The 25,427-nt window shown below is 41.6% G+C and overlaps 1 protein-coding gene and 1 pseudogene across 1 annotated transcript in view; one reads left to right on the forward strand and one right to left on the reverse strand.

Moving 5' to 3' along the window:
* Positions 1–25,427, reverse strand: part of PTPN14 (protein tyrosine phosphatase non-receptor type 14) — a 193,031-nt gene that overhangs the window by 163,353 nt on the left and 4,251 nt on the right. The gene's annotated exons all lie outside the window — the stretch shown is intronic.
* On the forward strand, positions 1,537–10,402 carry LOC116559080 (annotated as a pseudogene).

Consider the following 25,427-nt stretch of genomic DNA (forward strand, 5'->3'; position numbering starts at 1 on the left):
TCGATACACAGATACTTACTATTGTGTTACAACTGTCTATGGTATTCAGTACAGTGACATGCTGCTCAGGTCTGCAGCCAGGAGCGATAGGCTATACCATCTAGCCTAGGTGCGGAGTAGGCTCTGCCGTCTAGGTTTGTGTAAGTACATTCTGTAATGTTTGCTCAACAACTAAATCGCCTAGTGAGTCATTTCTCAGAACATATCCCCTTGTTAAGTAACCACAGATTTGACAACTGGGGACCCTGAGAGCAGTTTCAGTGACCCCACTTCTGGGGGTATTCACCAGGCTGCTGGCCCCCGCCACGAAGCCTGGAGTCCCTCCCTCCTCCTGCTGGGGCAGACCAGGATCCTTGAGTTCCCATCAATGAACACTGGGCTGAGAATCTATTTTTGCACTGAAATAGTATTTGAGAGTAACTAGATTCTTTTTTTTTTTTTTTTTTTGAGATGGAGTCTTGCTCTGTCACCCAGGCTGGAGTGCAGTGGTGCAATCTTGGCTCACTCCAACCTCTGCCTCCCAGGTTCAAGTGATTCTTCTGCTTCAGCCTCCCAAGTAGCTGGGATTACAGGTGTGTACCACCAGGCCCAGCTAATTTTTGTATTTTTAGTAGAGAGGTTTCACCATGTTGGCCAGGCTGATCTCAAACTCCTGACCTCAGGTGATCTGCCTGCCTTGGCCTCCCAAAGTGCTGGGATTACAGGCATGAGCCACCATGCCCGGATGACTAGATTCTATAGTATGCTACATAAGAGGCAAGAAGGCTTTTACCATAAAGCTGAGAACTAAAGCACCAATTTTAACATTGTTCTGTAGGAAAATCAATTCCTCATTCCAAGCTGATCTTCAAGTTTTGGGAGCTACTTCTTTATGAAGTGCGTCTGGAAGAAGAAACAGTATGCATGTATCAAGGCAGCAAAAGTGACGAGGGCTGGCATTGTGGCTCATGCCTATAATCCCAGCTACTTGGGAGGCTAAGGCAGTAGAACTGCTTGAGTCCAGGAGTTCAAGACCAGCCTGGTCAACAAGGCAAGACTCTGTCTCTACCAAAAATTTAAAAATTTGGTAGGCAGGTTGCTGCACACCTGTGGTCCCAGCTCCTTGGGAGGCTGAGGCAAGAGGATCCCTGGAGCCCAGGAGGTCAAGGCTATAGTGAGCTAAAATCATGCCACTGTACTCCAGCCTGGGCAACAAAGAGAGACCCTATCTTTTAAAAAAAAGTAGGGAGGGGGGCGGGTGGAGAAGAATTCAAAATATAATAGGATCAATGGAAAGGCAACATATCTCTTGTGAAAATTATTTTTTCAGACTATGCTCCTCTCCAGCAACCCCTAACATATCAGCTATGGCTTCCTGTTGGAAAATCTTTCGCCCACCTCCCAGTCTTCTCTTTTCTCTCTTGTCTGTCACATCCTGTTCTCTAGAGATTTCCAGCCCAGAATTTGAAACATAAGTGTCTCAAATTATTTCAAAATAAGTTATGAAACTTTCAAAACAAATTAATGTAGTAAGTGTACACTATAAAGAAATCTACCATGGAGGGTGTCAGGAATCCTGAAACCCTGGGGATCACGTTGCAATTCCCAAAAGGAAGCAAACCACAGCTCAGGAGAGGCCAAGGAGGTACATATGTAACATATAGCAGTCCCACAAACACTTTAAAGAACTACACAGAATCGGTATTAAATCTCTGTGAAGATTCAGAAGTCAGTGCCAGCAGTGGGAGAAAAGGCAACGCTTTGCAGAGGACAATGGAGGTACAACAGAATGTGTATCTTTTTCCACAGTGGAGTGCAACTTCTGCTAAATTCTACCAATCCTCTTACCCCAATCACTTCCAACCTCTGACAGGACACCTACCTAAAATGAGCCCAACAACCCTGGTGAACCTCTGAAAATGTATCCAAACAAAATTAACTGTAATGTAAACAAATGCCAAACCAAGTATACTGCATATCTTCAGTCCCATTTCTCATGGGAAGGATCAGCTGCTAATGCTAAGATCATTCAAATAACACTAATTATCATTGCAAACTGAAAGTTTAAAGTTACTATTTAAATTTGCTACTTGAATCTTTCCCTGGACAAAAACAAACCAGGCAACTAGTTTCTTCTGAAGAGTAAACAGCCCAGAAGTTTCCTCTTTCACTCTGACCACAAATTCAACCACAGAGTTAAACAAAAAGTTTTCCAGAATGCATGAATCTGTACAGAGGTGTGCAGCTGGGAACCTAAGGAATCATATTCTACTAGATCAACTAACTCGACAATGACAAAGAAACTGAGTCATGAGTGGCTAAGTAACTTGCCTAAAACCAAAATAGCTAATTAGTGATTTGGGTCTCAGGTTTCTGAAATTCCACAGGCGTGCACTTTCCACTAGACCACATGGGTGAGGATGGGGGATGGTAGGAGTAGTTGCTAAAATTCAAAATGGACTTGGCCCATTACACATCTGCCCAGAGTAGTTTCATCTTACACGGCCTAAGGGACTCTCAAGGAACAAGCTAGAGTCACTTCTAATGGTGCCTGGGTAGCTTTTTTAAACAACAAAATGACTAAAATTAATTTGGAATCAGAGTATACACATACCAACAGTAATTCAAATCCCATTCCAAAAGTCACTATTTGATTTTCGAAAGGTCAGATAATAATTTCAGGAAAAATGCTATTTGAATGTATTTCATTACCAATAATATATACACTCCAAGGAAACTGACTACTCTTGGAATCTGTTAAGTAAGAACTTAAGGTCCCCAGACAGTTAAAAAAAAAAAAAAAATTGAAAAAGATAGCTTTGGTAGACAAAAAAGAAAAGCAGTTCTTAGAGCACCACAGCCAGAAACCAAACACAGCAATGGAAGGAACCCAAAATTATATCCAGGTATTGACTGGCGCAAACACAGCAGAGAAGAACAGGCATTCTGACTGGCAAAGTGAAAAATCCAGGTTTAGTTTAGGTTTGAGATGTGTGGAAGAAGTGATGAGACAGAAAAGAGGAAAAAATAGAAAACCAGAGGAGAGGAAAGAAAGTCATGAAGAAGTGGTAAAGAGAGCAGGTGATGTACGTAAGGAGGGAAAGGCGAGAAGGTGCGGCTCTCAGAAACTTGGTAGGCAAGCCCTCGCCTTCAGCAGAAGAAAGCTCCAGTCAACACACACGCATTGGGCCAGATGGCACAGGACATGTGGGGGTTTCCGTCTGGCTGCAGGCAGAGGTTCCTATGGAACACATTGGGTCTATACTTTTGCTCTGCCTGTTCCAGAACTTTATCTTATGCATTCAGTCAGGAGTGACTAATGCCAACTTAGAAATTTATACCAAGAAGACCTAATTCTCATGGGGACTCAGCTCATTCTTAACCCAAAAGGCCTAGTATCTGGGGAAATCACTTAAGAAAAAAATTCTGAACAAAGGGATTTAATCAGCTCACACCTGTAATCCCAGCACTTTGGGGGGCTGAGGCGGGCGGATCACGAGGTCAGGAGTTTGAGACCAGCCTGGCCAACATGGTAAAACCCCATCTCTATTAAAAATATAAAATTTAGCCAGGCGTGGTGGCAGGCGCCTATAATCCCAGCTACTCAGGAAGACAGAGGTTGCAGTGAGCCAAGATCACACCAATGCACTCCAGCATGGGTGAAAGAGGGAAACTCCATTTCAAGAAACAAATAAATAAATAAAGGGATTTAATCACACTAACCATGGCAACAAAAGGAGGATAGGCTTGGAGCATGCATCAGTACTTCCACTGCCAGCTCAGAGTCTTCTCTAAAAATTAATTACATTTTTAACAATCTCTTTTTTAGCATTCCTTTCCATTCCTTTCTATTGGCATAACAGTGTTTCTTCTTACTTCCAAGATTCTCAACGGTCATGTGGCTAAAACATGGACTAGATCTCAGACTAGCACAGAAATACCTGCTGAGGAACACAGTCAAACACAATCAAGTAGAAAAATCTACAAGGTGGTGGGGAAAGCAGGTAAGCTGAACCTGCAGACTTGCAGTCTGTTGGCCAAATGCAGCCTAGTGGTTTTAAAATGTTTTTCTCTTCACAGCCTTTTTACTAAAAGTAAGGAACGTTTAAAAATCTGTAAGATACACAGAAAGATGAACAGTTACAACATTGAACATAGGCTGATAAGCACTTCTCTCTATGGCTTCTCTCTAAAGTCAAAAGTTATTGGGCACCTACCAAGGACCAATAAGAGACTCTCACTTTAAGTCATCAATTGATATCTTACTAATAAATATTTAACATCAATGTATAAAACAAAACAGTCACTAAATACAGCCTTACAAATTATAAAATCTGGCAGTATATAAACTGGGCAATCCTTGGACGAGAAGTTCTGGCAACAAAGGACATAAAAATATATACGTTATCTTCTGTCATGCGTTAAACCTACTCCCGGGAATTCAACCCAAAGGAATAACTGGAAAGAAAAAGACACTGTATGTACAAAGATGTTAATGGTATTTTATTTATTTATTTATTTATTTATTTTTTGAGACAGAGTTTTGCTCGTTACCCAGGCTGGAGTGCAATGGCATGATCTCAGCTAACCACAACCTCCACCTCCTGGGTTCAAGCAATTCTCCCGCCTCAGCCTCCCGAGTAGCTGGGACTACAGGCGTGCACCACTATGCCCAGCTAATTTTTGTATTTTTAGTAGAGGCGGGGTTTCACCTCCTTGACCTTGTGATCCACCGGCCTCGGCCTCTCAAAGTGCTGGGATTATAGGCGTGAGCCACCGCACCCCACGGCATTTTATTTATAATAGCCAAACAAAACTGGAAATAACCCAAATAGTCACAAATGGAAACTGCTAATTATCCTACTTAATGAGCTATACAACCATTAACATTACATCAAGAATATGTAGCAACATAGAAAAGTGTGACTATGAAGATAAATGGGAAGAAAAGCACAACAGAAAGTATTCTCACAATATATAGTTCTATTTGAGTATTATTCTAAATATATGACATGATGACAGTTATGCAATTAGTAGAAAGTTTAGAAGAATATATAAAAACACAGTGGATATACTTGAGTGTTAGGGTAATTGGTTTTAATATTCCTGAGATATTTTAAGAACTGAGTTATGGAGGCCAGACACGGTGGATCATGCCTCTAATGTCAGCACTTTGAGAGGTTGAAGCAGGTGGATCACTGGAGGTCAGGAGTTCGAGACCAGCTTGGCCAACATGGTGAAACCCTGTCTTTATTAAAAATACAAAAATTAGCCAGGCGTGGTGGTGTATGTCTATAATTCCAGCTACTCAGGAGACCAAGGCACGAAAATCACTTAAATCTGGGAGGTGGAGGTTGCAGTGAGCTGAGATCACGCCACTGCACTCCAGTCTAGGTGACAAAGCAAGATTCTGTCTCAAAAAAAAAAAAAGAAAAGAAAGAAAGAATTAAGGTATGGTTGTTTTAAAAAATGGGCTTCAGCTTGATGGGTTACACAGCCTATATAAGTCAAGAAGATAGGGCTGGACATGGTGGCGCACACCTGTAGTTCTAACACTTTGGGAGGTCAAGACGGGAAAATTACTTGAAGCCAGAAGTTTAAGACCAGCCTGAGGAATTTAACAAGATCCTCATCTCTACCAAAAAAAAATTAAAAATACAAAATTTTAGCTGTGTGTTGTGGTGCACAGCTGTAGCCCCAGCTACACAGGAAGCTGAGGTGGCAGGATCACTTAAGCCCAGGAGTATGAGGCTGCAGTGAAATATGGTCACACCAGTATACTCTAGCCTGTGTGACAAAGTGAGATCCTGTCTCTCTGCCAAAAAAATTCAAGAAGATGGGTCCTAATCCATGCCATAGATACCCGACCAAAAGTGTGTGTTTGAGGGACCAAGGTCTTCAAAGCAGCAGGCTGAAGGAGAAAAGATGATTAGTCACACACAAGCTGGCTATCCATTTGACAACTGAGTACACTAGCAAAATAGAGCATGCTGCACAAGTTTTTCTTCTACAGAAACATGGGAGAAATTAACAAAGCTTTGGCTACCATCTTCCTTACAGACAACCTCTAACAACTCGTGGACATCAACAAACGTGTGCTGGGCATGGTGGCTCATGCCTGTAATCCCAGCCCTTTGGGAGGCTGAGGCAGACAGATCACTTGATACCATGAGTTCAAGACCAGCCTGGCCAACATGGCAAAACCCTGTCCCTACTAAGAATACAAAAATTAGCCAGGCATGGTGGCACATGCCTGTAGTCCCAGCTACTTGGGTGGCTGAGGCATGAGAATCACTTGAATTTGGGAGGTGGAGGTTGCAGTGAGCTGAAGTGGCCCCACTGCACTCTAGCCTAGGCGAAAGAGCGAGACGTTGTCTCAAAACAAAAGTACTAACTACTATATGACAAACAGTGGATTCTAAAGAACCACAAATTTGCCATATGTTTTAAAAAGCTATTCCTTGCATTGAACGTTCACTGTTGGTGATGGATAAACCTCTACTTAAGAAAAACAGAGCTGACTGTAGATGCCTCATAGATGCAGGTATGTTAAAAAAAAAAGTCACAGGCCTTCTTAAGTCAACAACTGCAACGTATCGTTTTAATTACTCATCAGGTTAGGCCATAAGCAGATTTCACTGGTAAGCCAGCATTCAGGCTAGGGGGGAAAGAAAAAGAAATGGAAGAAAAAAGCAAGAGAAGGAGAAAGTATTAGGGAGTGAACATGGTAACACTAACTCTTTTGGGGCAACACACTACAGGGTCCCATAAGTGATCAACCCCTAACCAAAAAGCTCTGTTAATCTGTAATACTTTTTTCTTTTTTTTCTTTTTTTTTTTTTTTTTTTTTTTGAGACAGGGTCTCTTTTGGTCACCCAAGCTGATGTGCGTTGGTGGTGGGATCTCAGCTCACAGCAGCCTCTGTCTCCAGGGCTCATGCGATCCTCTCACCTCAGTCTCCAGAGTAGCTGGGACTACAGGGGTGCACCACCATGCCTGGCTACTTTTTGTATCTTTTGTAAAGATGGGGTTTCGCCATGTTGCCCAGGCTGGTCTCAAATTCCTGGACTCAAGCAATCCATCCACTTTGACCTCCCAAAGTACTGGGATCACAGGTGTGCACCATGGTGCCTGGCCCTATAATACATTTCACACCCTCAGCCTCAATGCTCCCAAAATAAATAACTCAGTGAAGCAGAAAATATTCCAAGGATAAGCACTCCTTTTGTTGTCATAACTATTAGCAGCTTATGAAAATATTTACATTTTCCGATCGATGTGGTGATGTCAAGAAAAATAAACTTTTTAAATAAAAAAATAAAAATTAATAAATAAAAAGAAAAAATAAAAAAAATATTTACAAGTACAACAACCTTTAAGAAGAGTTCAGTAGCAACCTTTTTATAAATTCAGCCAAGATATGTAACAATTCAATACAAACAAGCATCCTGTTTTACTGCACTAATTTTTAAAAGCTTTTATTCTGTAATTACTTAACTTATATTAATATAAAACATCCTCATTCCCATTTACTCTGAACTTCAGTACCAACTTTTCCCCAAATATTTACCTCTTAAAAAAATCAAAACTTCATAAACCAACAGGTCTTTATCTTTCAAAAGAAATCTGCAATGAATTCCAGGGAGACTCATTTAAAATGAACTGAAACTGAAATAAAAATCCATTTCAGGAACAAAAAAAAATCCAAAGACTTTCACAGCAAATCTATTCAAGTTCATATTTCTTCAACACTAATCCGAGTCTTAATAGTCACATCATTAATTCTCTTAATACTCACATTTTTAACATTCTGCCGCCAGCAACTACGACTGTTCAAATAAACTCTGGTTCACACACTGATGTCTGCTTCACACATCAACTTGTTTCTCCCACACTTGCTCTTGATTCCCACAGAACTGTAATATTTCTTACAAGTTTTACCAGGCTGTGTCCCATAATAAAGAGAATGGATTCTTCCATTCTGAGGATGTTTGACATTTCTCTGCTAAATGAGACAGGAGCCATTTGCACTCCAATAGCAGTTTCAAGATTCAACTATCATTTCCAAACCCCATCTCTACATCCTAGCCTAACATACACACACACACACACACACACACACACACACACTCTCTCTCTCTCTCTTTCTCTCTCTCTCTCTCTCTCTCTCTCTCTCATTGCCTATTCTGCCCATGGACTCTGAATTGAGTGGGCTGAAGATTCCTCGTATCTACCCTGGAAGTCTTCTTGCCCCTGCTGTGAAGTCTCAGAGCCTTAAATGAGGAAATATAATCCAGGATATTTATGGGTCTGTCTAGACACCACTATTTCTAAGCAGAAGCTACAGACAAGTGTAACAGCAGGCAACATGACACTTGTAAGGTAAGCCAAATGAGAGGATACAGTCAGTAATAAAAAGTTTTCATTTACAGTTTGCGGGGGAGCTATAGGGAAGACTGGTTCTCATGTTTCAGGTGGTATTTTGCATGTAAACCATATGGCAATAGGCAATTCTGAAAACATGGAATTAAAGCCATCCAATATTAGGCAACAGCGCAATAAATAAATCCTCTCCTGAGACTTTAAAATATGAAATAAAACTCAGCAACCTGAGCAGGTTTGACCACTTGTTTGGTTCTGTAGTAATAATTATGGTGATTTGATTGAGATAAAAGTTATAAAACCTCATAACAAGTATGTTTTGTTTTTACCTTTTCACTGTCTTAATGTCAGAATAAATAGGTATTTAGGTAGTAGTATTTATTTAATTTTTTTTTTGAGATAGTCTCTCCTGCTGTTGCCAGGCTGGAGTGCAATGGTGTAATCTCTGCTCACTGCAACCTCCAACTCCCTAGTTCAAGTGATTCTCCTGCCTCAGGCTCCCAAGTAGCAGGGATTACAGGCATCTGCCACTGCGCCCAGCTAATTTTTATATTTTTAGAAGAGACAGGGTTTCACCATTTTGGCTAGGACAAATGTTTCACCATTTGTCTCGATCTCCTGACGTGATCCGCCCACCTCAGTCTTCCGAAGTGCTGGGATTACAGGCATGTGCCACTGCGCCCAGTGTATTTAGGTAGTAGTATCCTGAGTTCATCGGCAAAGCCTGAGTCCTGTCCTTTCGCTCTCCTCACCGGACAGCATGAGCTTCACCACTTGCTCCACTTTCTCCACCAGTTATGAGTCCCTGGGCTCCATCCAGATGCCCAGTTAGGCTCAGCAGTGCAGCCAGAGTATATGCAGGCACCGGGGGCTCTGGTTCCTGGGTCTCCATGTCCTGTTCCACCAGCTTCTGGGATGGCTTGGGATCCGGTGGCCTGGCTACGGGGATGGCCAGGGGTCTGGCAGGAATGGGAGGCATCCAGAATGAGAAGGAGACCATGCAAAGCCTCAACGACTGCCTGGCCTCCTACTTGGACAGAGTGAGGAGCCTGGAGACTGAGAACCGGAGGCTGGAGAGCAAAATCTAGGAGAACTTGGAGAAGAAGGGACCCCAAGTCAGTGACTGGGGCCCTTACTTCAAAACCATCGAGGACCTGAGGGCTCAGATCTTCACAAATACTGTGGACAATGCTCACTTCGTTCAGCAGATTGACAACGCCCGTCTTGCTGCTGATGACCTTTGAGTCAAGTATGAGACAGAGCTGGCCAAGCACCAGTCTGCGGAAAGCGACATCCACAAGCTCCGCAAGGTCATTGATGACACCATTGTCACTCAGCTGCAGCTGGAGACAGCTATCGAGGCTCTCAAGGAGGAGCTGCTCTTCATGAAGAAGAACCATGAAGAGGAAGTAAAAGGCCTCCAAGCCCAGACTGCCAGCTCTGGGTTGACCATGACCCCAGATCTCAAGATCTCACCAAGATCACAGCAGACATCCAGGCCTAATACAGCAAGCTGGCTCGGAAGAACCGAGAGGAGCTGGACAAGTACTGGTCTCAGCAGATCATGGACAGCACCACAGTGGTCACCACACAGTCTGGTCAGAGCTGCTGAGGTGACGTTGACAGAGCTGAGACATACAGTTCAGTCCTTGGAGATAGACCTGGACTCGATGAGAAATCTGAAGGCCGGCTTGGAGAGCAGCCTGAGGGAGGTGGAAGCCCGCTACGCCCTGCAGAGGGAGCAGGTCAACAGGATCCTACTGTACCTGGAGTCAGAGCTGGCACAGACCCAGGTAGAGGGGCAGCGCCAGGCCCAGGAGTGCAAGGCTTGCTGAACAACAAGGTCAAGCTGGAGGCTGAGATCTCCACCTACCGCCGCCTGCTGGAAGATGGCGAAGACTTCAATCTTCAATCTTGGTGATGGACAGCAGCAACTCCATGCAAACCATTCAAAAGACCACCACCCGCTGTACAGTGGATGGCAAAGTGGTGTCTGAGACCAACGACACCAGAGTTCTGAGACATTAAGCCAGCAGAAGCAGGGGACGCTTTGGAAAGCAGGAGGCCAGTAAAAAGTTCAGAGGTTAAAAAAAAAAAAGTAGTATACTGAGAAAAATATGTAGCCAAGAAAACAAGAAACAAAGAGCATAAAAATGAGTATTTTTAAAATATTTTTTAATGATTTTCAAAGCAAGGTAAGAAAATTATAGCTGGCTCTTGTTTCATTCAATGTAATACATCAATTACAATAATTATTTCTAAATATACCATTATTCATCATTAGAAAAATTAAATGGTAAGCAATTATGAAATTAACAAAATGAAAATTTCAAAACCCAGCACTAGCAGGATGTGAGGAAAGTTGTATACTTAAAGATTGATGATGGTGTATCAGCTACAAGCTGATAGTCTTTCAGGGAGCAATCTCGCCATATGTAATAAGATCTACAAGCAATTCACGTCTCTCACCCACAGAACCTACCTTGGAAACTAAACCCTAAAGAAATACTCTCTAAGTAAAATAAATGTAATCTGTTCACCAATGTTTATTGATGCTTTTTGTAACAGTTAAACTTGGGAAAAATCCAAGTATCAAGCCACAAGAGAACACTTACATAATCAATCATGGTATAATAAAAGATGGAAGTATTAATCCAGAATCTTTGCTCCCTTCCTGTAAGATATCCCATTCTATTCCCTGTGACTTGCCTGGGAAGCACGTGGGATGAGTGGAGGTCCTCAACCCAATGATTCTTGGCCTGGTCATGTGATATACTTTGGCCAATGGGATATAAACAACCCATTGACCACCCCCTCGCACAGGAGCTTTCAATGAGGTTACGTGCTCCTCGTTACATTACCACTCTCAGTCATGGGAACAGCATGTACAGACAGGGGCTGTCTTTCAGCCTATATCCCTGAATGAGAGGACACTGAGGAGCTGAACTGAGCGCAGTCAAGCCTCCAACCCCACCAACGGCACTCACATAACATAGACAAAAAAATTAATGTTTGTTGTCATAAGCCAGCAAGATGCTGGAACCTTTTCTGTTACCATAGCAAAAGCTCACAATACAACAGTTAGCTTGATGACAATAATTTGTCATCAAGATATGGCAAGTTATATAGTAGCTGATATAGCAAACAATATATTTGAAAAAAACTGGTGAAAAAGTAGAATAAAAAAAGTAGACATAAGATATCAATATAGGGCAAACCAATGAGCACTAGAAATTAATTGAAAATGATATAATCATTTATAATTATTTATTTTTGTCAACCAAGTATGTGTTTATACTTCACCTGCACCTACATCTATATTGCCGTATCTTTTAATTCTCATTTAGATGGTACCTCTTTATGTATATCTTTTTTTCAACAATTTTGTATATACCATATTCATAACAGAAATATTTCTATCCAACATACTTTTTTTCTGCTTCAATGATGTAAATATTAGTGAACCCTTATGGCAAAATTAAATCTAGTGCAAAGGTTAATTATTATTCAGCCTTTCACATGTACGATTTAGGGTTCAACAATTCTTTTGTCAGACTATAAAGAAGGCAACTGTAAAAAACAGACAAAAGCAAGAGTTAGAAGAAAGTTATTTGCTGGGTCAGGTGCGGTGGTTCACACGTGTAATCTTAGCACTTTGAGGGGCTGAGGAGGGCAGATCACCTGATGTCAGGAATTCGAGACCAGCTTAGCCAACACGGTGAAACCCCATCTCTACTAAAAAATACAAAAATTAGCTGGGCATGGTGGCACAAAACTGTAATCCCAGCTACTCAGGAGACTGAAGCAGGAGAACTGCTTGAAACTGGGAAGCGGAGGTTGCAGTGAGCTGAGATCATGCCACTGCACTCCAGCCTGAGCAACAGAGCGAGACCCCATCTCAAAAGAAAAACAAACAAACAAACAAACAAAAAAAGTATTTGGTGGGATAATCTACTTCCTTGTCATCAAACATTGTGTGAAGGCAAGATATCAAAGACCCTCACCTATCTGAACATAAAGCTGTTACCACTGCATTTATCTTTATGACCTATGCTACAAATTCCATTGCATCTGTATGATTCAAAAATCACAAAAATGTTCATTATATCAATCTCACTCATAATTTATCCTAAAATAAATTCAACAATAAAGTTATTAAAGTGAATCATCTTCACTATCATCTTCTATGCAATAGCAAGAAATGTATAATATATATACTATCAATAATAACAAAAAAAGGCCAAGGTTAAAGGTGGCTCACACCTATAAACCCAGCATTTTGAAAGGCCGTGGCGGGAGTGGGGTGGGGTGGGGTGGGGGTCGTGCTGGGGTGGAAGTGGAAGGGATACTTGGGACCAGGAGTCTGAGACCAGCCTAGGCAACATGATGAAACCTAGCTCTACAAAAAATTTAAAAATGTGGCAGAGCATGTTGGTATACATTTGTTGTCCTATCTACTCAGGAGGCTGAGGTGGAAGGATTGCTTGAGCCCAGGAATTCAAGGTGCAGTGAGTTAAATCATACCACTGCACTCCAGCCTGGGCAACAGAGCAAGACCCGGTCTTTAAAAAAGTAATTAGTTTTTTTTTCGGGGCCAGGCGCGGTGGCTCAAGCCTGTAATCCCAGCACTTTGGGAGGCCGAGGCTGGTGGATCACGAGGTCAAGAGATCGAGACCATCCTGGTCAACATGGTGAAACCCCATCTCTACTAAAACTACAAAAAATTAGCTGGGCATGGTGGCACGTGCCTGTAATCCCAGCTACTCAGGAGGCTGAGGCAGGAGAATTGCCTGAACCCAGGAGGCGGAAGTTGCAGTGAGCCGAGATCGCGCCATTGCACTCCAGCCTGGGTAACAAGAGCGAAACTCCGTCTCAAAAAAAAAAAAAAAAAAAAAGTAATTAGTTTTTTTTTTAAGAGGATTTATAGTATATTAATTGCATGTAAAGATACTACAAATATTAGTTATTAAGACTACAAGTTGGCTGGGCATGGTGGCTCATACCTATAATTCCAGCACTTTGGGAGGCTGAGGCAGGAGGATCACTTGAGCCCAGGAGTTGGAGATCAGCCTGTGTAACCTAGTGATACCCTGTCTCTCCAAAAATTAAAAAATTAGCTGGGAATGGTAGCACGTGCCTGTATTCCTTACTACTCAGGAGGATGAGGTAGGAAGATCTCAAGATCGTCTCAAAAAATTAAAAAAGGACAAAAATTATGCATATATTGTGAAGGAGTATATAAAATTACCACTATGAAATTATGGCTACATATAAACATTAACTATTAGGTTGATGCAAAAGTAATTGTGTTTTTTGCCATTACTTTTAATAGCAAAAACTGTGATTACTTTTGCACCAACCTAAAAAAACATGAAAAACATTGTAAATAGCTGGTCATAGATTTGTGGGTGTGTTTATACCAATGTTTTTAAACATGCCGATCCATTGAGAGAAAAAATGTCTAATATTTGTATTTACGAAATCTGTACTTGCTATGAAATATATCCATGTCTCTCAGTTACAAAGGAAGCTCAAGTATGCTTCAAGTTTCTAAAAAACAATTGCTGTTAAATATCTTTCTAATTAGGACAACCTCGAGTTAGTAAACAAAGCACATTAAGTTTGATTTTTATCATTTCATGATAACTTGAGCTCATTCCTGGAACATCAATTGTTTTTACTATATTCCCTAATTTAAAGATACCGTTCACTGCTGGGGAAAGAATGAGTATCCCGGTATACGCTAATGAGTAGAAGGGCTGCTGCAGGTCAGGTCTAGGTAATGTTTTCCTTTTTGCCTTTGAGAAGTGGTGATGAAGAGTGGATACAAATAAGCTCTGGATTCATGCCCAGATTTGACACTAGGCTCCATCATTCACTAGTATTGGCATGCCATGATGTTACATAGTAAATTAGTATTTATTTACTAGCTGTGGCATCTTATGCAAGTTATTTAGCCTTTCTAAGCCTTAGTCTTCTCATCTATAATTGGCCAATGATAGCGCTTACTTCACAGAGTTTTAAGGATCAAGAAAGATAATCCACTTAAAGTGCTGGACAAAGTACTTGCACATGGTAAGTACTGTAGTACCTAAATGCTGATTAATATTAGTCTCTCTCTGCTGGTCATCTAAGGTGTCATCAGGCTTACATCTTACCATTGCCTATAACTACTTCTAATTTCTGTCTCTAACCACTGTTCCTCCAGTCCTCTTAGGCATCTGTGATGGACTAGGACTCGTAAGAGTAATTTGATAACCATCTATGACGGTGCTGTCCAAAAGAAATATAATGTGATCCATAAATGCAAGCCACATATGTAATTTTCGATTTCCTAGTAGTCACATACAAAAGAAAATCAAGACAGGTGAAATTAACTGATAACAGATTTATCTCAATCAATATACACAAAATATTATGTCAACACATAATAAACTTAAAATATGAATATTTTACATTGCTTTTGTTTTTGTCCTCAGTCTTCAAAGTCCCTTGTGTATTTGACACTGACAGCAACATCTCAGTTCAAACTAGCCACATATCAAATGCTAAACAGCCACATGGGGCTAAAGTCTACATTATTAGTTGCTGATTTTTTTAAGATTATGGCCACAGAAAAATATCTGCACTTTCAAAAACATCAGAATGCATTTATTAAACAAACTGGACAGACAAAAAGAAAGAATGAATGGGAGGAGGAGGGAACATATGTACTTGACCTACACAGACTTTTGAGCCTAAGGTGGTGGCGAAGAACTTGGGCTGTGAAAGCAGAGAGAACTGGTTCACATGCCGCTTATTCCACTCACTAGCTGTGAGAATTGAGCAAATAACTGCTTTAATTTTCACATTTCTTAAGGATAAACTATAGATAAAAACAACATCTCTTTTAAAATGTTGTTATGAGCTTAAAGGCAGAAAGGGGGTTTCTATACACAAAACTCTGCTGTATAAAAGGCCAAAGGTGGGAGTGGGGAAAACTGATGAAGACAATACTGAGCAAATTAGCTTGACGTAAGTAAAGGGGCCATTTATATTATTTATATTCACAATGCCTGTTACGTGCCCAATTACACAAAACAACTTGAACAGAGGCAGCTATTAATAAAATAATTGGAATGGCATTTCTAAAGCTCTCAATGGCTTACACCTCCCTAGCCTGTCTGCTTGCTCGCTTCTTGGCGGTATTGTAAGTAAGTGGGGGAGAAGGAGGGCTGAAGCCCAGAATTTGCAAAACCAAGATTTTTCAATAGTGTATATATGAATATTAACCACATTTTCTAGCCTCAATAAGCCAGACAAATGGATATATCTGAATCTTTCTTTGACGGATGAGGTTCTTACAGTGTCGCGAATTTAAACCGAACATTACTCTTCAATGTATTATAAAGCCATAAAATTAAACTAAATGCTTACTGTTCTTTAAACTTTTCTTGAAAACTGGTTTTGTGAATAATTCCTGATATTTTACTTTCGAATTTGCTCTTGTTATGTGCTACAAAATACCAAAGTCTAGCTATTTAAAAAATTAAAGTTAGTTCTGGTCTGCTAATGATGACTTTAATTGTTTAATCATTTTAACAATCCAAGTCACTCTATGGTTTAAATTAAATGTTGAGTTTCTTAAAGACAACAAATATGTCTTCTCTATTTCAGGTACCTTCTAAATCCAGATTTTTCTGGTAAGTATTCCATGTACAGGCCGGGCGCGGTGGCTCAAGCCTGTAATCCCAGCACTTTGGGAGGCCGAGGCGGGTGGATCACGAGGTCATGAGATCGAGACCATCCTGGTCAACATGGTGAAACCCCGTCTCTACTAAAAATACAAAAAATTAGCTGGGCATGGTGGTGCGTGCCTGTAGTCCCAGCTGCTCAGGAGGCTGAGGCAGGAGAATTGCCTGAACCCAGGAGGCGGAGGTTGCGGTGAGCCGAGATCGCGCCATTGCACTCCAGCCTGGGTAACAAGAGCGAAACTCCGTCTCAAAAAAAAAAAAAAAAAAAAAAAAAGTATTCCATGTACTATGAGTGCCCTTCCATATTACAGGTGTTCCATAAAATAGATTTTTTAAATAATTCTTACTAAAATGTATTTAGCTTGGAAACATTTTCATTCACTGCAGGACTTCTCAGAGTCTTTAATATGTCAGCATACACAGTTTCAAAGTACTATGCGTAGTCATTATTACAGTTTTATCATCTACAAATGAGAAAAAATGCAAACCAAGAACCAAACAATAAGGAGATAGCCTCATTATCCCATGGAAATAGTCGGCCTTCACATTTCTGGCCTGATGTGCTGTTCACTGTGCATTTCTCTTTTATCATACCCAAAAAGATATGAATGTTGAATACATATACGGTAATTAATCTATCAGACTCCTCCAAACTAATTTATTACAAAGGAGTAATTTATTATTATTTGAGCTAATTTATTACAAAGGAAGGAAGGGAAGGGAGAGGAGTGAGGGGTGAGAAAGGGAATAAAGGAGAGGGAGGAGGGAAGAGGGGCGGAGGGAGGAAACTGGTTTGAATAACTTACTACATATTCACGGGCAATGCGAAAACTCCCGAACACATTCATAAGGATGAAGGGGCACAAAGTACACACTCATACCTAACCTGGCACTCAGAAAACAAGCCTCATTTTAAGAACAACCAAGCAGCTGCTCAGCAAAAGCACTGCACAAATCATCCTCTCCAGCCTTTATTTTTAGATGCCTCTTAAGTAAAACAATAATTTTCTAAAGACTATAATTAAGATTGGAAGGTGTCATTTCATTACTTTGGGGTTTTAATTTGTTTCACATCAGTCCCATTTTTCCCCACATGAATCACATAATTATATAATATTCCATAATAAATTCCTTACCTTTGAATAAAATGTATATGATCTTTTAAAAATGTGCCAATTTAAAAAGCACAATCCACCCAGTATGTTAGTCATTATAACCCACGGATTTAAACACTAAAGAATCTAAAAGTCAGCCCCATTTTTCAAAAGATAAATTGGAGACTTGCTTATATGTCAAAAAAATGTGTACCTTCATCATCTAAAGCACATTTTACAAAATGTATAATGCAAAAGAATAGGCCTGATAGATTGCAGTATTTCCTGGGCAGAAGGGAATGCTAATTGCCGCCTGGAGTCTTAAATAAAACCTAATTGTTGGCTTGGGCTGTCACCGCTGACCCTGGTAACAGACTGGTGCACCGTTCATAAACGTAATACAGCATAATCCTCCTTTATTATGGTTATTACAGCTCTTCAGTGGGACACGTCCGCCACAAAAATAAACTCTACAGCTTCTCCTCTAAATGGAGGTGTCACTTCTCCACCCCAGAGCGAGCAGCGCTAAGGGCAGAAATCACTCTGTCCAAGTGGTACCACTTCACAGCCTAGACCTACTTCCCAACTTGGACTCACACACACCCATAGACACCACTACAGAAACCATGAACACCCTCCATGGTGATGGGGGAAAAGAGAGGACGGGGAGCATGAACAGCTATTTATTTTTTTAAAAAAAAAAGAATCTCCCACCAACAACCAAATGGGAAAATCAAAAGAAGAGTATCTAATAGAAAGCATGGGTTTGACTTAGGAAATCCATGTGTAAATCCATCAGATTTACAAGCAAAATTTCAGATATTGAACCCAAGAAGTATTCCTTTCAATTTGTTTTGAAGTTTTTTTGGGACACACTCTTAAAAAAATTACTTCAATTAAAAACATTTATCTTACATCTACTACTCATCAATTCCCCAAACATTTATTGAACATCTACTCTGCATCAGATGCCATTAACCCAAGGATAAATAAATTACAGAATATGTCCCCAGAGTTGCGAAGATAAGTAGACAGCACAGTACTGTAAGAAGGCAGAGAAGATCACAATGATAATATATATCCAAAGATGACAAAATAATGATATCCCTATTTTATGGATATTATTATCCCTAATAAGAAAAAGGGAGCATCAGATAAAACCTCCAAAAAAGATAAAAGTCACATAAACATTAAAGAGTGAGGATGAGATGATCATGTGATCAGATGTAAAAAAGAATTGGAGTGGAGGCAAGAAGTAACAATAACAGCATGAGGCAAAGCAACAGGTTTCAACCCTGAGGAATGTTTGGAGAAGGTTCACAGGCAGCCAAGAGATGTTTAGGGGAGAGGCCAGACACAGCTAGGAAGTTAGGTGGGATCAAGAACTATGCAGAGCCTTGGCTGCGTTCACACCTGATCTCACCTGCCCTTCCCTCCCACAGTCCTGAGTGTGGCAGATTGAGAGTTGAGGGGTTAGTTTCTGGATCTTGTCCAAATTTAGTGAAATGTGGAAGTCAACCAGGCCAATGAAGGAATTAAATGTAAATTCCAAGAGGGCCTTCACAGTCCACAGGGTTGCAGTGGACTTGGGCAACAGATGTTATTCTTAGCTCATCTGTTATGTGATGGTGATTTACCTGTCCATTTCCTACCCAAAAGCCCGTCAGAAAGTAGTATTTAGAGAAAACCACTTTACATTGTTGTTAAGCTCCTGATTGCTGCCCTTAAGAATATATACGTATGTATTCATGGGAACATTTTTTCTCGGTATTTGTATGATTCGCATATTATATTGTGCTGAGTGAGCTCCTGTGTGCTTTGGACAAAAATAAACGAGACTGTGTGTTTACATTTTTAAAAATAGCTATGCAGAGCCTTGAGTGCTCTGCTAGAGTGTACTTTAATCATAAGCAGTTTTTAAAATGAAATATTTTAGAAGGGAAAATGTAATAAACACACATTTCCATCACTCAGCTTAGGAAACAAAACAATATCTCATGTCTGTCTCACCTCCACCCCTGCCCACCACACCCTGTATTTTATGTTTATCCTTCTGGTATTTCCTTCCACCTTTACTACATACACACACATATATATGTGTATGTTATATATTTGTGTGTGTACACACATGTATGAATGCATGTATGTAGTAAAGCTATAAGGAAAATATGTGTGTGTGTGTGTGTGTGTGTGTGTGTGTGTGTGTATGTAAACAATATACGGTGGTAAGGAAGATTTTAAGCAGAAGAGTGAAAATATCAGACATATCTTAGAAGAGACTCTAGCATAGAAGGCAGACTGGTGCCCGAACTGAGAGAGGGGTCAGCTGACACAAAGTGGTGCCACAAGGGGTATCTGTCGTAACGATGCAAAAGGGGCAGCCTCAGTCCCACAGGGCCTTCCTGGGCAAGGCACAGGCAGACCTGCATGGACAGTTACAGGGACGGACCAGCAGTGGCAGTTCCCAGGCAGCCGACAGGCCAATGAGAAGAAGAGGCAGGTTAACCAGGACACAGAGCAACTGTGAGGTCAATGCCAAGGCCAGAATGCTAAAGGGCCTAACTCAGAGAGAGATCAGGGAAGGCTGCCCAGAAGAAGTGGTATTGAAGGAGGGCTTGGAGGGGTGGTTTTGATAGGCAATGATGAGTGTTACGATACTTAAGCAAGGAAACAGCACAATATTAGGTGGAAAATGACTGGGCTTGTTCAGGAAACACCTGCAGTTTGGCAAAACCCTGAGGAATCATGGGACATAAATCTGAAGAAATCAGAGGCCCACCTGGGAATTATTTGTGGGGAACCTTAAACATCAAGCTGAAGTACATACGTAATTCACGACAAATTCACTTTCATGACCATGAAATCTGCCTTAATCCCCTGGACTTAGGAACTAAAATAATGGTGAGAGCCAAGCCTGTGATTTGGGGGGAAATATCAACGATATCACTGCTGCTTATTACAGTTCTATAAGTAGAACAGGCTGTCTTGGTTATGAGCGGGCTGGCAAGTCTGCCTTGACGTGGTATTGTGGGATCTCTTCATCTTTCTCTCACTGTAAAAACTAGTAACTTAAAGTTTGAATAATGGGAGATTCAGCCTTTTTCTCTTTTATATATGATACAAAAGAAAATAATGCATAGGAAGGAAATTAAGTATATTCTAATCAGTAAATCCAAACCTGAAATGTTCCTGCTTCCTAACCCTTCTGTGATATTTATTCTCCATGATCTCCAACATTTCCTAGGCTTGAAAATGAGAGAAAAAAATTACCACGTTTTCTAAGTATCCAACTATAGCAAAATAATATTCAGAACCATAGTATGAGTAACTTCAGAAAATAGCTTAAAAATGGAATTTGTCTTCTCAAATGAAGTCACTAAGATATGTATAATAAATGCTGATATGTTTAATTTTTTTTTTAATCACATATAGTCATTAACAAGATGTAATTTTCCTGGAGCATAGTAATTATTTATTTATTTTTGTAATTATTTATTAAAGGATAAATAATAAATTACACACTAGGCTGGGCTCTTATCCCTCAAGTCAGCATTTCAGAAATACATTCACTGATTCTATAACACTTTTTTAAAATAATCGACTCCCATTTCATTATCTGCAAAATGGCAACATCATCATCATGGCTATTGTTACCCAACCTCCACATAAGATGGACTGAATAAGATCCCTATAGGGGAGGCTTGTAACTTAGTGGAGGAGAGGGGAAAGTAAACAAGTAGAATATGGTAAACTCACCAATGTAGGTAATTTCAAAGTGCTATGGGACTATAAAGAAAGAAATTGGCCGGGCGCGGTGGCTCACGCCTGTAATCCCAGCACTTTGGGAGGCCGAGGCGGGTGGATCACGAGGTCAACAGATCGAGACCATCCTGGTCAACATGGTGAAACCCCGTCTCTACTAAAACTACAAAAAATTAGCTGGGCATGGTGGCACGTGCCTGTAATCCCAGCTACTCAGGAGGCTGAGGCAAGAGAATTGCCTGAACCCAGGAGGCGGAGGGTGCGGTGAGCCGAGATCGCGCCATTGCACTCCAGCCTGGGTAACAAGAGCGAAACTCCGTCTCAAAAAAAAAAAGAAAGGAATGGGCTGGGCACAGGGGCCCATGCCTGGAATCCCAATACTTTGGGAAGCCAAAGCAGGAGGATCGCTTGAGCCCAGGAGTTCAAGACCAGCCTAGGCAACATAGAAAAACTCTGTCTGTACAAGTTGTTTTTTTTTTTTTTTTTTTTTAATTTGCCAAGCATAGTGGCTGGCACCTGTGGTCTCAGCTACTTGAGAGGCTGAGGTGGGAAGATCATTTGCATCCAGGAGGTCGAGGTACAGTGAGCCATGATCCGCCACTGCAGTCCAGCCTTGGCAACAAAGCAAGACCCTGTCAAAGAAAGAAGAAAAAGAAAGAAAGAAAAGAAAGGCCAGGCGAAGTAGCTCACGCCTGTAATCCCAACACTTTGGGAGGCCAAGGTGGGCGATGCCCTGAAGGTCATGAGTTCGAGATCAGCTTGGCCAACATGGCAAATCCCTGTCTCTACTAAAAACACAAAAATTAGCTGCGTGTGGTGGTGTGCACCTGTAATCCCAGCTACTCAGAAGGCTGAGGTACAAGAATTGCTCGAACCTGGGAGGTGGAGGTTGCAGTGAGCCGGGATCACACCACTACACTCCAGCCTGGGAGATAGAGTGAGTCTCCATCTCAAGAAAAGGAAGAAAGAAAAAAGAAAGGAAAGAGACAAAGAAAAAAAAAGTAGAAAGGGGGAGATAAGAGAAGGAGAGAGAGAAAAGAAAGGAAAGGAAGACTTCGCTAGGGAGGAACAGAGTAAAGCTGAGGCCTTAGCTGACCACAAAGAGGCTGAGCAGGCAGGAAGGGGTAAGGCCACTCTGGGTAACAAAGAAGAGAATTAAGGCCGGGCGCGGTGGCTCAAGCCTGTAATCCCAGCACTGTGGGAGGCCGAGGCGGGTGGATCACGAGGTCAAGAGATCGAGACCATCCTGGTCAACATGGTGAAACCCCGTCTCTACTAAAAATACAAAAAATCAGCTGGGCATGGAGGTATATGCCTGTAATCCCAGCGACTCAGGAGGCTGAGGCAAGAGAATTGCCTGAACCAGGGAGGCGGAGGTTGCGGTGAGCCGAGATCGTGCCATTGCACTCCAGCCTGGGTAACAAGAGCGAAACTCCGTCTCAAAAAAAAAAAAAAAAAAAAAAAGAGAATTAAATACCACTAACAATTAAGTGTGTTAGCACAGATAGAAAGAGCAGCAGATAGGAATGGGAAGATAGTCAGGAATCCATACCATAAAGGGAGTAGCAAGTGAAAGACTTCAAATCGTATTCAAAAAAGTAAAATCTTCTAAAATTTGTGATTTTTAAACACCCTTTTTCCAGCACTGAAAGAATTTTTTTAAAAATTCTGCAGCTATAACAGAATACCACAGATTAGGTAATTTATAAAGAACAGAAGTTTATTTGCCTCAGTTCTGGAGGCTGGAAAAGTCCAAATCATGGTGCTGGCATTTTGCCAGAGTCATCCTATGGTGCAAAGGTGGAAGGCAGAGGCAACCACAGGAGTTGGAGAAAGGCAGCAGGCGCCAGATTCCCTCTATCACAACCTACTCCCAGGATAACAAATCTGACATTAATCCCTTCATGAAGGCTCCTCCTAACCACCTCTCAAAGGTCCCACCTTTTAACACTTACGATGGCAATTAAATTTTACCATCAGTTTTGGAGGGGACATGCAAACCACAGCAATGCTCTTGGAACAATCTCAAGAGGCAGTAAGGACGGAGGGAAAGGAGCACATGGAAAATATTTTTACAGACTCAAACTCAAAGGACCTAATGACTGATGGGATTTGTTACGGGGGTTTCAGAAAAGGGATTGAGGGTGCTGAGAATGACAGGTTGAAGAAAACTCCAACTGCCTGGCTTGAGCAGCTAACCCAACAGACAGCAATGTCACTGTGATAGGTCATTCGGAAGCAGCACGTTTTGTGGCAAGAGACTGGAGAGTTCAAGTTGAGACAGGCAGGACTTGGCATGTATAGCGGATACTCAGATGGATATAAACACCAGATAAACCCAACTGTTTGGTAGCAAGCAGAGAGGTCTGGACTGGAGATGACAGACAAGGAGACGCAGTAACATAGAAACATCGGTGTGTGCTTTACACGGGCCTGGCTAGGAATACGTGGCCAGTAAGTGCCACCCAGCCTCTCTACAGCTCTAAAGTAACCAGGAATAGAATCATTCAAACCAGTGCAGTGAAAAAGTTAAGTGATCGCCATACCCAGCCTGAGGAACAGGGGTGGGTGAACCAAACAAGATTTCTTAGCTCAGTGCTTCTCCAAACGCAGTTGGTCAGGACCAGGAGCATCAGCACCAGAGGAGCTTTTCGGAAATGGAAATTCTCAGGCCTACCTCAAACGTGCTGAAGAAACTGGGGTAGGCATGGGGAATGGCAGCCTTGGATGAACAAGCCCTGCAGGTGATGCTCCCTGGAGGCTGACAACCGACTGCCTCGCTAATGCCCCAATTACTTGAGGAATGTCGTGTGAACAAACTAACCCCCAGAGATGAATTTCCAAAGACACAAGGAAATTAAGAAGCACACGTTTCGTATGAAGATATGCATTAGGAACTTAGGCTAATTTTCTTTTTTCTTTTTTTTTTTTTTTTTTTTGAGACGGAGTTTCGCTCTTGTTACCCAGGCTGGAGTGCAATGGCACGATCTCGGCTCACCGCAACCTCCGCCTCCCAGGTTCAGGCAATTCTCCTGCCCCAGCCTCCTGAGTCACTGGGATTACAGGCACGCGCCACCATGCCCAGCTAATTTTTTTGTAGTTTTAGTAGAGACAGGGTTTCACCATGTTGACCAGGATGGTCTCAATCTCTTGACCTCGTGATCCACCCGCCTCGGCCTCCCACAGTGCTGGGATTACAAGCTTGGGCCACCGCGCCCGGCCCTTAGGCTAATTTTCAACCGTAATTTTTCCCTGTGAGTGCAAAACTTGTAAGGCAAGGCAGATCAAGTCAGTGGCCCGCATGGTAAGGCTTCCTAACTTAGGAATACAGTTCGGCACTAAAATCTCAAGCAATCTAGATATGAAGAGGATATTTTACTACTTAGAGATGAAGCTACATCACCAAAGGATTCCTTTCTCATTTTCTCACCAGAATCCTCCCCACTGACCAACATAAAGCATTTATGGGATGGCCAGCTAAGGTTACGGCTCTCTGGATATGCTGTAGTCCTCTGGGTCAAACTAATTGACCAGGCTCAGGGTGAAACTCTTGACCTGGTCCTAATTTAGCCCCTAAGGAAACTAAGCTAAATCAACCACGTATCAGATTTTACATGTAAGGCTGATCTAAGAATGGCTATGAAATGTTTTTTCCAATAGCAAGGACCCTGAAGAAAATCAAACAAAAGCTTGACAGGGAAAGAAAAGTCAAGAAATACAGAACCAACAGGAAAAAGGAAAGGAAACTAAAACAACGTTAATATGTGGTTTATAACCTAACTGAGTCAGAGCTACCCCATCACACAGAAAGGCACTTAGCCACGATTCCCTCTTACACAGCTACTCTATGCCCTTCATCCACAAGCATTGCATCATACCCTTTAATTCAGAATTATAAATAATTATAAGATTATTTATCTTCATAATCACCAGGCATATAACATATGGCAAAGGCAACACTGGTCTGGGCAAGATGCATTTCCTCTCTCCTCCTATTGCAAAAATCCCAGTCAGGCCTGAATTTTCCTGGGCTCTCTCTCCTTGATTCCCCAAAGGGGTCGGATACCTTCATATGACCTCCAGGCCTGCACGCAATCCTGCAGAAAAGATTTAACCAATTCTTTGCCATCCTGTTTCAAGAATACATGCTGCATACCTGCCCTTTCTTCTAACATGGTTCTAACATTGTTCCTTTCTTCTAACATCCCTCCCGCTGGGAAGTTGATATGAAGATCAATGATTAAATGTTTGTCAAATACTCTAGGCTTCTCAGATGAAAGACAACATTAAAGCTCAAGTAGGCCAGGCGCGGTGGCTCACGCCTGTAATCCCAGCACTTTGGGAGGCCAAGGCGGGTGGATCACGAGGTCAAGAGATTGAGACCATCCTGGTCAACATGGTGAAACCCCGTCTCTACTAAAACTACAAAAAATTAGCTGGGCATGGTGGCGCGTGCCTGTAATTCCAGCTACTCAGG

This window comes from Sapajus apella, unplaced genomic scaffold (assembly GCF_009761245.1).
Source record: "Sapajus apella isolate SASKATOON/1434 unplaced genomic scaffold, GSC_monkey_1.0 scaffold22, whole genome shotgun sequence".
Classification (NCBI taxonomy): Eukaryota; Metazoa; Chordata; class Mammalia; order Primates; family Cebidae; genus Sapajus; species Sapajus apella.